Source organism: Peromyscus eremicus, chromosome 1 (genome assembly GCF_949786415.1).
Source record: "Peromyscus eremicus chromosome 1, PerEre_H2_v1, whole genome shotgun sequence".
Classification (NCBI taxonomy): Eukaryota; Metazoa; Chordata; class Mammalia; order Rodentia; family Cricetidae; genus Peromyscus; species Peromyscus eremicus.
In genome coordinates, this window is record NC_081416.1 from 78,240,952 (window position 1) to 78,255,643 (window position 14,692).

A 14,692-nucleotide genomic window follows, 5' to 3' on the forward strand; every position below is an offset into this window, starting at 1 on the left:
CAAGGGGAAACCCTTGCAGAAATGTTAACAATCTCCCCCAGCTCTGGAGAAAATTGTTACTTTTTCAGCTCCCCCTTGCACTGTCCACTATGGGATGTCTCAGCAAGGATCTTCTGTTCAGCTCCCCCTTGCTCTATTATGAGACTTCTCCACAAGGTTCTTCTCTGTGCTACTAAGTGACGATCTTCACACACAAAATTATATATATATTTTTTTTGTTTTTTGAGACAGAGTTTCTCGGTGTAGTTTTGGTGCCTGTCCTGGATCTCACCCTGTAGACCAGGCTGGCCTCGAACTCACAGAGATTCATCTGTCTCTGCCTCCTGAGTGCTGAGATTAAAAGCATGCACCACCACCGCCTGGCCCAAAACTCTTTTGAGAAAGAGATTTATTTGGGAAGGAGGAGTCCAAGAGAGTAACTGCTGTAGCATGAATCTTAAAAGGTCTTATTAATAAAATCAAACCCAAGGCCAGTTATTGGGGTGAATGCTGGAAGATCAGAGAAGCATAACAAGCCACAGCCACCTCACTCACCAATTCCTCAGCTGATTGTTTCCTCAGACTGGGAGCCTCTGAGTCCTCATCTGAATGGGCCTCAGCTGAACTGTGCTGCTCAAAAGCCTAAAGGCTTAACCAGCTCTAGTTCCTGGTCCTCACGCCTTACATACCTTTCTGCTTCTGCCATCACTTCCTGGGATTAAAGGCGTGAGTCACCATTCCTGGCTGTTTCCAGTGTGGCTTTGAACTCACAGAGGTCTGGATGGATCTCTGCCTCCAGAAGACTAGGATTAAAGGTGTGAGTGCCAGCATTTTCTGGCCTCTATGTCTGTCTAGTGGCTGTTCTGTTCTCTGACCCCAGATAAATTTATTAGGATGCACAATATATTGGGGAACACAATATCACCACAAACTGCCTCTACCAGGATAGAGAGAACACCTGACAACTGACCAGGCAGACTGATTTATATAGGATCCTTTGGGGGCAGAGTCAACCAGGAATTTTTTTTTTCTGCCCAGGGATTGGTCAGTTTTGTGGACTAGGGGCAGAGATGACCCTAATTTCAGAGCCAAACTGTGTTTCTTTCACTGGCCTTTCTTAGCTTTTTGACTCTAAGACCAGGGCATATTTCTTTCACTGACTCTGATTCTAGGGACCAAGAATGTTTCTTTGGTACTGGTTTCAGAGTCAGGGCATGTTTACTTGGTTCTGGGTTTGGGGATAAAGTGTTCTTTTCTCTGGCTCATGTCCCAAACCCAGGCTGTGTTTCTTTTCCTGCTTCTGGGCTCCAGGGCCAGAGTGCTACTTTCCTGCCCTGTGATTGGTTGGTTTCATAGGTCAGTTGGCCAAGGGCAGAGATGGCTCTGATCTCACTGAGTTTCTTTAGCCAGTCCACTTTCCTTACAGCTACCATCCAGAAATTAAATGGCAACAGATGTTGGTGTGGATTTGGGGGGAAAGGAACGCTTGTTCATTCTCAGTGGGAGTGATAAGACCATATTGCTGAAGATTTCACACACCTTGGTCGAAAGTTATAGAGAACTTTAGATGGAAGCTAAACTGTCTGTGACCAAGGCCTTCTCCACAGGGGTATTTCAAATATGGTACTGTAAGCCCAGTTAAAAATCCACAGCTGGGGCAGGCATATGTCCTAAAGGGGAGCATACTACTTTTCTCTACCTAAATTGGCATGTCATCAACCTGCCTTTTAAACATGTATGTTTATATTCATAGGCAAACACCACCTTCAGCCTTAATGGGACAATGTTTGAAGCTACATGATTGTCAAGATGAAGTAAGATGGTCTTGATACTGTTAGAATCAAAGATATTTCTAAGGCAAGGGCAACGTATCTATATTTACATTTTAGTCATATCCTGTCCAGTATAAGGTGGATGTGGGGCATCAAAGAAAAAATGAAAAATTTAAAGAAGTCAGAAATTTTGGGAGAAATAATACTACCATGTTAAGAAGATAGTGACACCATAAATTCCAAAAAGGCCCTGGATTTATGTGGTTTGGGGAAGGAATTTAGAATAATTAGTAAGACTTAATAACTAGTTAGATGAATGAAGAAGTAGGCTGTAGGAGAGTAAAAATGAAAAAGCTTGGTATCTAAGCTTCAGATTTTACTCACAGCCTATGTGGAGCAGTACATTCCAATCTAGTCACCCCCACCTGGGAAAGGCAGGGCTAAGCTGTCCCAGGGTCATGGGACTCTACCATGTCTGTTATTCCAACTCAAAGGTGTCATCCATCCACCTGCTCAAAGAAGAATGCCCTCTTCCTTTGCCTCCCACACTCTGTTAGCCATAATACCCTGCCAGTTCTAACTTCCCTCAAGCTTCCTGAGTCACCCCACACCTTTCAGTTTCTATCCAACCTCTACACATCATCCCTTGGCATACTCCAGATTCATGTGTTTGCCTGGTCTCCAAGTATTCTTCCCATAGCTCTGTACCAGGATATGCATAATCTCTGGATTTGATTCTGCTTACCTCCCCGGATAACCTTCATTCGTAATGTTTCTATTTTTGGTGTTTCCACATAATTTCAACTATAGAAAGCTTTAAAACAACTCCATAGACATCTCTTCCTGATTTGGCATCGTTGATTCATTTTACTCCATTTGCATTATAATTTTCTTTTGAATGACTCTTGAAGGAATGAAAGAATACGCAAATGTTTACCTCTAAGACATAGTGTGTGCTTTCAGTGAGGATTACTAAGGACAACATGATTCTCTTTCACAGCCATTTCTAAAGTTGGGAATTTTCTATTCTGTACTATAACGTAACTGACAAGCTATATTCACAAGTTCTCAACCAGTCTACAATCACCTCTTTAAGCTACTTTCGTATCCCAGGCCTGGATGCAATATAGACTCCTGCACAGAATTCAGTTGCCATGTCTTTTTATAGTCTCCAGGAAGCAAGAACTGTTCTGTGTCTTTGTCCTTTTTGACCTTGACATTTCTGAACACAGGCCAGTTATCTTGCGGAATGACCTTAATTTGTTTGCCTCATCTTCCTTTATGACCAGATTTTGGCAAATAATTCTGGCAGGAACTGAACAGAAGTGCTCTTAGGTTCTCAATGCATCATATTATCCAGAGGCCCAGGATGCCGACTTTTCAGGCTTTGTGATGCTCAATTTGATGAGCTGATTAAAATGGTATCACAGAACTTCTATTTTTTTCCATTTTGTTAAGTATCAGGATGAGATAAGTAAAACGTGGGTTTTTAATACCCACTAATCACACCCTTCATGAAGATGTTCTTACTCCAGGATTTCTTTTTTTTTTTTTTTAACTAAAGTTCTTCTATAATGAAGCTACTCCATTTATCTATCAGCTCAGAACAGAATGGATTCATTGACTTTTTTTATTTCATTTGAGGGACTAGAATAATTTTCTGTCACTATTTAGTTTCATGGTGAAATTTCTTTGTTTTGGCTAGAGGTTATACCTTAAAACTGGCTCCTATGTCTTTTCACTGTGTCCACTAACTTGAGCAAAAGACCTTGTAAGAAACACAATAATTCAGTCTAGACAGCCATACGTCTTTCTAAAACAATTTCTTCTCCAATACCACTGAGTATTGCCCATTCTTTGAACAATTTCTTATCCAGTCTCCCCCATTCTTTGAGAAGCAGGGATGCTGCTTCCCGATTCGGGACTTTGGAGCGGGTTTTTCTGGCTAACTTTTTTTCTATCCTGTTATATCTGCTGGTACATAGTAAAAGCACAGGAAACTGCGTGACCATATGAATTAAAGATTGCAGATTTCTCTGGGCTTTGGGGAAACAGAGCCAGAGGCTCAGGAGTTGCAATTAGAAGGAAACAGGAGGTCTCCAACCCATGCAGCAAAACACTCGGGGACACTTTGGCCTTCTGTCAGAGATGGTGTATAGACAGTTTGCCACAGAGGGAAAGAAAAAATGGGCTGGAGAGCTTCTGAAGTTTCTTCTCACTCTGAGAAGCATAACTAGCCTATGACTGTGTCAGGGACAAGGCCCTCCTAGAGTAGATGGATGCCAGGCTGGTAGGTTTCTAATCTTCTCTGGTGTGTCCACTCACTCCCCAGCAGCACAGTGCTTCAGGTGTGGGTTTGCTCATCACTGTGCCTCCAGTTAGGGAGCGCTGATAAACTCAGAAAGAACCCAATTGCAACAACTTACTGTTTGCAACTCCAGAATGCACAGGTCCCTGGTTTCCAGCATTGATCACTAACAATTCTTTGCACTAGGAATCAGGGTTGCATGAAGGGAAAGGTTATTAAAAGAAAGCTGTCTCTTACCCCCAGACCATTCCTATGACCTCCTCACTTCTTCACAAAAATTCCCCTCCAACTCTCCCCTAGCCTCCAGGTGGTCACAGCTGCCATGCATTCAAAATTGCAACTGGGATTTTCCTTTTGATCTCATGTGTACAAGATGAACTGTAGGGCTGGGAAAAGATGGGCGTTTTAGCTTCACTACTCAATAGGTGTAGGGAATTGATAATATTCCAACTCAGTAAACCAAGACTTCCTCATCTAGAAAGTGGTGATGAAAAGTCTATCTACAAGGTATATTTTAAGAGTGAGATGAGATCGTGTTGATAAAATAATTGGCGGAGGGCAAGGTATATACACAGTAAGTGTCAAAAGTGTAAGCAGTAGTTGTTACATAAATCACACTGGACAAGTAGTGTAAGCATCACGCCCTATGTCAATTACAGTGAATAATTGTTATTGTTTCTCCACGGAGTTGGTCTTATGGAGGTATCCTTGCACCCTGCGCATGTAGGTTCCCAGAAGACTGACATATTCTTAGCAAGTGCTCTGATATGTTGGTTAAAATTTAATCTCATGTGCAACAACCTATACCTCAGAAACGTTTCCATTTTAGCAATACCATGCTTTTAATTAAAGCTTCAGGCTGAAGATTGACAAATTATTCTTTTCATGTGGCCTTTCCATTTACAAATTTGCATCAGACAGGAGTTAATTGAAAAATACCTTTTTCTATCTGGTTTCTAAAATATGAAAGCAGCTTAAAAGACCGATTTTTTAAAAAATACTGCTCTTCAGATTGCAAAAGTACTTCTCAGTGTAACGTGCTTTGGGCTCCTTGTGTTTGCTCAGGAGACTGTGTCTATGAATGGTTAATTTTGTGAAGAGGCCATGGTTGATGTGGCCTGATCTAACTCCTGAGTGGTCCCTGACCTATTCTGTCTATGCACAGGGCCCTGTATAGTGCCCAGGACAATTTTCAAATGTGGTTTAGGTTCTGTATGCTGGTGCAGGTACCACACATGCTTTAGGTCTGATACACATCGCACGAGACTTGTGTTCACCAGTGTGGTCCATGGCCATCACCCCACTGTCCTCTTGTCTCTGCCCTCCTAAAAGAAAAAAATCTTACTCCAGGCTCAAACAACTAGCAATATCTTGTCCAACTAGCAAAGGATCTTAAGGTGTTCTATTTAGATGTGTTGCAGAGGTTAGGTGAATAGTCAGAAATAGTGACAGATCTGACTGGGAGATAGGAAAGGAGATAGGAGGTGTTTGCTGTGGATGGGACAGGCATGCTAACTCAGCACTTATCACAGCAGGAAGCTAGTGTAAGGCATAAAGCAGACACATTCAAAAAAATAAAAATTTGAGTATTATTGTTAAATATAAAATAACTCTCAAGAAAACTAAGAAAATTAACAATTAAAATTGGAGGCAAAACTTGGGGAAACCTGTTTTTCATTATGGACTATCCTATTTTATCCACATCAATCTTGATGAGATAAGTAAAATCCAATCACTTCTCCCATGCTCTAAGCAGCCAGGCCTGGATGCCCCTGCTTTCCTCTGTATTACAGCATTGTTAGACTGTAATTATGGTTTTGTATGTTTATCTCTTTCATTAAAGCATGAATGCCTCCTGGGCAGAATATATTGCTTGCTTTTCTCCATATTCCCAGTGGACCCAGCAAATAATATATAAGCAGGACCAGTTATTGAGCGAATTCCAGGTTCTTGAGGTTATAGAAAGGAAGAAAAACTGGGGATAGCAGGACACAGGTGCTATGAAGGGGGAGAATGGGAAACATGGATGGGCTTTAATTGGGGAGTTAAAGGGAGGGTAATACAGGGATGGGGTTAAATAACACCAAGGGTATTTGAAAAAGCCATAGGGAAACATATTATTTTATGAGTTTACTTTAAAATAATATACATCACACACACACACACACACACACACACACACACACGGACACACACACACACACACACACATACACACACACGGACACACGGACACACACACACACACACACACACACGGACACATACGTGTATTAAATAGAGTCATACCACATGGGGTTATAATGCTCCTTCTAAGAGCCACAGACTATGAATCTAATGAAAACCCCAGTACTGGGAATAGGAGGAAACCTCTCTTTGAGTTGTTAGTCAGGGGAATCCATGAAATTTGCCAAAACATTACAGGCTGTTGCCATTTCCCCTGTTTGCTTCCCAGAAATGAGGGTAAGACCCTATTGCTAAAGACACCACATACCTTGGACACAGGACCTGGAGAAATGCAGCTGGAACTGACCTGGAAGTCTCCTCCCTGAGGACTGCCTCTCAGTATCCAAAGGTGCTATGAAAGCTGCCAACAGAAAACATCAATCGTTATTTCTACCCAGCTTTAAAGCCTATAAGCCACAATAATAACCAGCCTGGCAAGGTAGCCCTAATGGTGCAGTAGTAGACTTTTTATCTTGAGGTTAACCAACAGCTGTCTAATTGGACTTAAGGCCCACTGGATGGGAGGGAATCCATGCCTGATATTGTAAACTTAGCCAACTACTAGTTACCACAGAGGAAACCTCACTACTGTAATGTTCCCAAGCCAATATAATTTCCATCTGCATTCTAAATACTAACCCTTATACCCACAGGTAAGCTTAGTCCTCACCCTTCATCAAAAAAACTTCTTCTTGCAACAGTCTTGCAAGAGCTGGAGACTAATACAGAGATCCACAACTGTTCAAAAGATAGAGAATAAGAGACGGTGAAGTGCTGACCTCAACTGATACATCTACAATGACACCCCTATATCTATGGATCAGGAAAAATCATAAAACAGCAGGTGAATGAAAAGGTGATAAGAACCAGAGGACAAGGGCACCTTCTGAGAGATCATGTCTTCTGGGCATGACAGGGAAGCTGCACCTATGAAATTCTAGAAATATGGTTGCTTAAACAAGACCTGCATAATGACAAACCAATTGGACATACCAACATGTATGGCAGAAATTTCACAAGGCCCCAGCCCTATGTGAAGTGTTACATGCAAGGCAATCATTGGGTGCTAAGAGACATAAAATCAGTTTTCTCCAAGAATGAGCTCCCTAATATGTTATCCAGCACCAAAGTTCAGCTGTAAGCATGTACGTAGGGGCAATGCTAAGTATACTCAGTTTGTTACACACACACACACACACACACACACACACACACACACACACACACACAATGAAGAAGAGGTCATGAATTTGAAAGAGAATGAGAGGAGCGTGTAGGCAGTTGGTGGTAGATGTAGATGAGGGTGGAAATGTAAATACAGTAGGCATATATAAAATTCTCAAATTTAAAACAAATTGATTAAAAGAAGTAATTAAGCAATGACAGTAGATTCTCTGAAGAACAAGTGCATGATTCTAGAGACAAATCAGGAAAAAAGGCCAGTGGAAATGGTGTGGGATTGGAGGGGCTCTTCCTTAAGGAAATGATACTCATGTTGAAAATAAATGCATAACAAGTATCAATTAATCAGGATGAAGGAATGAAACAGAGGCCTGGGTATTCTTTAAAGCTCAATGTTATGCTCATGATACAAAGTAAGATCTTGGGACAGACAGAAAGATTTTGTTCAGAAAAATGGAGGCATTAATGCTTCTACATGAAACTATCTCATATACCAAAAGATGTTCAAAGGGACTACCATAGAAAATCACATGAACTATATCAGGAGAGAAATTCAAATAAAAGGGAAAGAAAGAGGCATGCACAGTGGGGCTATGCTGTTTTGTATCCCATTTAAAAACAAAACTTCTTCCTCTCTTATTTGTATCCCCTTCATCTCTTCACCCAACTGAATCTAAAAAGTTTCTGAGTAGCAAAGGACACCCTCATTCAAGTCATGACATAGCTTTAATGCTCTACCTAAGACTTGGATCATGATATTGAATGGGAATGGAGAGAATGGACATCCTTGCTTATTCCTGATTTTGATGGAACTGCTTTGAGGTCTTCTCTATTTAGCACAGTGTGGGCTTTGGTCTTATTACATATTGCCTCTATGTAGCTAGAGTTTTCCTGCCTGGCCCACAGTCAGGACAAATCTCTCTCACCTGCCAGTCCCACAGCTGCTCAGACCCAACCAAGTAAACACAGAGACTTATATTGGTTACAAACTGTATGGCCGTGGCAGGCTTCTTGCTAACTGTTCTTACAGCTTAAATTAATCCATTTCTATAAATCTATACCTTGCCACGAGGCTCGTGGCTTACCGGCATCATCACATGCTGTTTGTCATCATGACGGCTGGCAGTGTCTCTCTGACTAAGCCTTCCACTTTTCAGCTTTATTCTCCTCCTTGTCCCGCCTATACTTCCTGCCTAGCCAATGGCCAATCAGTGTTTTATTTATTGACCAATCAGAGCAACACATTTGCCATACAGAACATCCCACAGCACCTCTATTGTGTTAAAATATGCTCCCTCTATCCCTAGATTCTTCAGGACTTTTATAAGGAAAGGATGTTGAATTTTGTCAAAGACCTTTTCTGCATCTAATGAGATGATCATGTGGTTTCTATCCTTGAGTCTATTGATGTGGTGAATTTTGTTTATTGATTTACATCATTCCTGAATCTCTGGGATGAAGTGAACCTGATCACTGTGGATGAAGTTTTTAATATGTTCTTGAATTTGGTTTATAATTATTTATTCAGAGTCTATATATTTATGCTCATTGGGGACCTTGGCCTGTAATTCTCTTTTTTGTTGTTTTTGGGTGTTTATCTGGTTTTAGTATTGGGATAATACTGACTTTAAAAGTGAATTTGAAATGTTTCTTTTTGATTTTTATGGAAAAATTCAACGAGTACTTGTGCTAGTTCTTGTTGAAGATCTGGAAGAATTCTGTGCTGAATCAGTATGCTCTGGGATTTTATTAATTGGGAGAATTTTACTGCTTTTATCTGATTGGGTGTTATGTGGCTGTTTAAATTGTTTATTTCATCTTGATTTCAATTTTGTAGGTCATTTACATACAAAACTCCATTTATCTCCTTAAGACTTTTCATTTTAGTGGAATTTTAAAAAAGTACACCCCTATGATTCCTTGCATTTTCTCAATGCCTGTTGTAATGGTTCTGTTTTAATCTCTAATTTTATTAATTCAGGGCTTTTCTCTCTTATTTTTGGTTAATTTTGCTTAAGGTTTGTTAATCCTGTTAATCTTTTGAAAGAAAATTTCATTGTTTCTTTGTGGTTTTATTGTTATTGTTTCTATTTCATTAATTTTGATTTTGATTTTTTTCTTCTTATGTACAGTGTGGGGCATGTTTTTGTTCTTGTTTTTCCAAGGCCTCCAGGTGCACCATTAAGTTGTTAATTTGATAGCTCTCAACTTTTGTTGTGTTGTTGTAGAAACTGAGTACTATAAACATCCCATCATCTGCCTCATCGATTTTGGTGCACTGTTTCCGTTTTCATTCAATTCTAGGAACTTTTAAATTTCCTTCATGATTTCCTCCTTAACTGAACTATCATCCAACAGTATATTGTTTACTTCCATGAGTTTGTATATGTCTTATAGTTTGATTGCTTTTATTATCTGGCTTTACTTCATTGTGATCAGATATAATGCAGGATTTTACTTCAATTTTCCTTTATTTGTTGAGATTTGTTTTTGTCCTAATAATATGTAGTCAATCTTGGAGAATATTTCATGGGTTACTGGAAAGAATGAGTATTCTTTAGTATTTGAGTAGAATGTTCAGTAGATGTTTGTTAGCAGTTTGTTTATGATGCCATTTAACTGCAATATTTCTTCTTTTAGCTTTTATGCAGATGACTTGTCTACTGATGAAAGTGGGGATTGAAATCACCCACCACCACTGTATTAGAATTAATCTGGGACTAGAGAGATAGCTCAGTGGTTAAGACTGCTCTTCAGAGGACCTGGGTTCAATTCCCAGCACCCACATGGCAGCTCACAACTGTCTGTAACTCCAGTTTCAGGAGACCTGACCCCCATAGCAAAACACTAATGAATATCAAATAAAAATAAATAAATTTTAGAAAGTAAGTTTTAGAATTAATCTGTGGATTTTGGCCTGATAATATTTCTTTTATAAAACAATGTGTCCCTGTATTCAGTGTGCACATATTTTAGGGTTATAATATCATGATGTTGTATTTTTACTTTAACGAATATGAAGTGAAGTGACACTCTTTATCTCGTCTCACAAGTTATAGTTTGAAACCCATTTTGTCAGATACTAGAAGTCCTGTGCCTGCTTGTTCCTCAGTTCCAGTTGCTTAGAACATCTTTTTCCATTCTTTTATCCTAAGGTAGTATCTACTGTTGGTGGCGAGATGTGTTTCTTGGAGGCAGCAAAGAGATATATTCCGTTTTATAATCCAATCTTCTAGTCTGTGCCTTTTTATGGAGAATTGAGTCTATTAATACCAAGAGTTAACATCAAAGATGTGCACTAATTCCTGTCATTTTGTTGATCTTTGTGATATTTTCTTAGACTCTTTCGACTTACTATTCTTGCATTGTTTGGTTCCCTGTGCGCTCTTGAGTATGTTTATAAATCTCTTTGAACTGAAGTATTTCTTCCAGTATGGGAATGGAAATAGAGTTTTCAAAAGAAGAAATACAAATTGCTGAGAAATATTTTTAAAAAGTGTTCAACATCTACAGCCATCAAAGAAACACAGGTTAAAATTGCTTTGAAATTTCATCTTACTCCAGAGAGAATGGCTAAGATTTAAAAAAAAAAAAAAAAAAAGACAAAAGAGTTAATATAGTTGTAGGGAAGGTAGAATATTTATTAATTTTTTGTGGGAGTGATGAAACTTGATTCAGTCACTATGTAAATTAGTGTGACAACTCCTCAAAAAAATCTAGAAAATTATTTACTATATGATCCAGCTATATCATTTTTGGGCGTATTCACAAAGGACTCTGTGTCCTACCACAGAGATACTTGATCATTCATGTTCATTGCTGTTTTATTCACACTACCTAACAAATGGAAACAGCTTAGATGTCTATCAACTGATAAATGGATAATGAAAATATGACACATTTACACAATAAAAAATTATTCACCTGTAAAGGAACATGAAATTATGAAAATTTCAGATCAATGAGTGGAGTTTGAAATAATCATCCTGAGTAAGGTAACTCAGACTGAGAAAAGTAAATATCATATGTTTTTATATGGTAATCTTTAGATATGTGTGTTTAAATCAAGTAACTGCAGAAGTCAGGAAACTAGTAAGGTGCTGCGGGCCACAGGAATATATCATAAGAACTCAGCTGGTTATGGCAAAGTCACTACCTGGAGGGATCAAGGATTTCCTCCAGAGGAAGCCAAATTCCAAGGAGCTTTTGGTGTTACTTGGCTTGTTATATATCAGATGTCTTCCGTTATGAAAATCATGTGTGCCTTCATAGTTTTCCCAATTGACTTTTCCCTAAGAAGGGCTAACAGTGTGGACTGATCACTCTCTGGATATACACATTCCAGGTATTTGGAGAACAGCCTCAGGAAAGGCTTTCTCTGGAATCAGATATCTCCCTTAGCCACTTTCAAGGACTAGCAGTAATAACAGTACACAAGAAAGTCTCCTGATTTAAGGCAAATTCCACAAGGAGACACCACCTAGGTCAGGTGGACGTTAAGTATAGCTTTACACAATTTAACTCAGACCCTCCTTTCTTACAGCCTTACTAACTTTATAGACCTTTAACTCCTTACCTAACTACTTCTAGGAATATTTAGATAACTTTCTGTGCTGACAGCTATGCTCAGCCAGAACCCCAGTCCAAGCCTCCCTGTAATTACCATCATTGGCAGCATCCGGCCAGGTCTGTCCCCAGATGGAGGAAAGTACCTTATTAGAAATACCTCTGTGCTCTCTAAGAACAAACTTAAGCATCCAGGCTACCTATTTGAGAAGGCCTGGCAGATGTGCCAATTAAATTTTACTTCCTCCTTTCCCAGATCTTACCTCTAGTTCCAGATCTCCCTTTAACTATCACCAGAGGCATCTAGCTGTACATAGGTTGTTCAGCGACTGAGCACACTCTCCCCCACCCTGCAGAAAAATGGCAGATAGCTTGGACAGATAGGAGCCACAGGAAAAAAAGAAGACAGTTTTATTTTCTCCCATTGACCTAGCAACTTATAGATTCTTAACATTTTCTACCAATCACGTTTAAGATTATAGTTGAGCACATAAGAGCCCTCTTCTTAGATATTACCTGAATTTAGCCTTTAGTTAATTCATTTCCCCATTGGTCACTTCCCTTCGGGTTTCAAATGATAATTAATGGTTATTGCCTCTCTATGTGCTTGTAAGTGTATATATACCAGAACTTCCAGGGCACATGGAGGATGGAGAAGAGAAAAAAGAATGGAAGAATTAGATGAGTAAGAACTTGAGAGGAACAAACTGAGATGGGGAAGAACTAGACTGAAGGGCTAGAAGAGAGTACTAGAGGGATGAGATGGAAAATGAGGAAGAGCTAGATGGGGAAGTACTAGCTGGGTAAGAACAAGACGAAAAGGACCTAGTTGAGGCAGAATTAAGATGAGAGAATTAAGATAGAACTTAGAGAGAGTAATAGATAGAGAAATCAGGCAAGAAAGGAGCTAGGCACAAGAACAGAACTGTAGCTGTGTATATAGGATGTTATGCCAGAGGAATTAAAGCAAGTGGACTATAGAGCTCGGTGTGCTGAGATTCTATTTCCTGAAAATAGTCCTCGTAGTTAGCTGTTCTCTCTCCTGAGCCCCTGGGGTGTATAATATTAAGGCTGGTCCCGCTGATATTATACAAGAGTAAGAAGCCATGGGGAGGGATGGGAGATAGATTAAGATATGGGAGATAGGATATGTGTTATATGAAGGGTAGATAAGAAATAATGGAGCAGAAAGGATTATGTAAAGTATGGATTGGGAAAGCAAGATGGAAGACGGAATAGGGGAAAAATAACTGACATTAAAGAATTTGAAAATGCTAAATGGAAGCATACTATTGTAGAAGCTTTCTAGAATATAGACACATAGAAGAGCACACGCACACACACACACCAAATGATACCAAAGGTTAGCATATATATGATAGACAGATAAATAGTTGATGGATTGATAGATAGATAATAGATAGATAGATAGACAGACAGATATACAGACATAGAGACAGATAGATAATGAGAAAGCGTTTAAATATATTTACTCTATATGGGGGACAATGCCTCTCCTAAACACATAAGCTATCAAAAAATCCCAGTGTTAAAAAATGGTTACAGCTTTTGGAATTATTGATCAATGAGGTACCATAGACCCCCAAATACTATAGCTGTTGTAATTTTTCTTGGTTACTTTTCTATTGTTGTGATAAGAGTCCATGACCAAGGCAAGTTATACAATAGAATTTATTTGGGGCTTAAATTTCAGGGGATTAGAATCTATTACCACCGGGCAGTGGTGGTGCATGCCTTTAATCTCAGCACTCAGGAGGCAGAGGCAGGCGGATCTCTGTGAGTTCAAGGCTAGCCTGGTCTACAAAGTGAGTTCCAGGAAAGGCACAAAACTACACAGAGAAACCCTATCTTGAAAAACAACTACAACAAAAAAAAACCAAAAAACCAAAAAAAAGAATCTATTACCATTTTGGCAGGGAGCATGACAGCAGGCAGGCAAATATATTATTGGAGCAATAGCTGTGATAGTACACCTTGATTCATAGTCACAATGCAGAGAGAGATAACTTGTAATAGTACGGGCTTTTGAAACCTCAAAGCCCTCCCTTTGGCCATGCACCTCCTCCAATAAGGCCCCACCTCCTAATCCTTCCCAAATAGTTTTACTAACTGGAGACCAGGTATTTAAACATATGAGCCTGTGGAGACCATTCTCATTCAAACAGCGACACCACTTCTCTTGATTATCTTCCAGAACTGAATAGTAAGACCTTATTGCTTGTAAAAGCTTATAGTTGAATTATAAAACATGGTGAAATCAAGCTAGTGCTGAACTGGCATTCTCATTACATAGTACTAGAAGGTGTGATAAGCCCTATGAAGGTAGAAAAATTAATTGTCAGTCATACCCATCTGTGAACCCTGAGAGCTACAACAACATCTGACAAGAAATACCTACTGATGTAATAGTGGCATGAAATTTATGTGATTGTATGACCACTTTTTTATTGGACTTAAGGCGTTGTATACAAGACAGAACTCCTGTCTTATACCATTAACATAGCCAAGAACTCAAGGCTAGGTAAGTCATAGGCCCTACCAGAGATGGTCTATTAGATGAAAATGTTATTAAACTGACTAATAATGACTTATTGTTATAACCATAGACAACCACATAACCACCTCTCAATCTTGATCA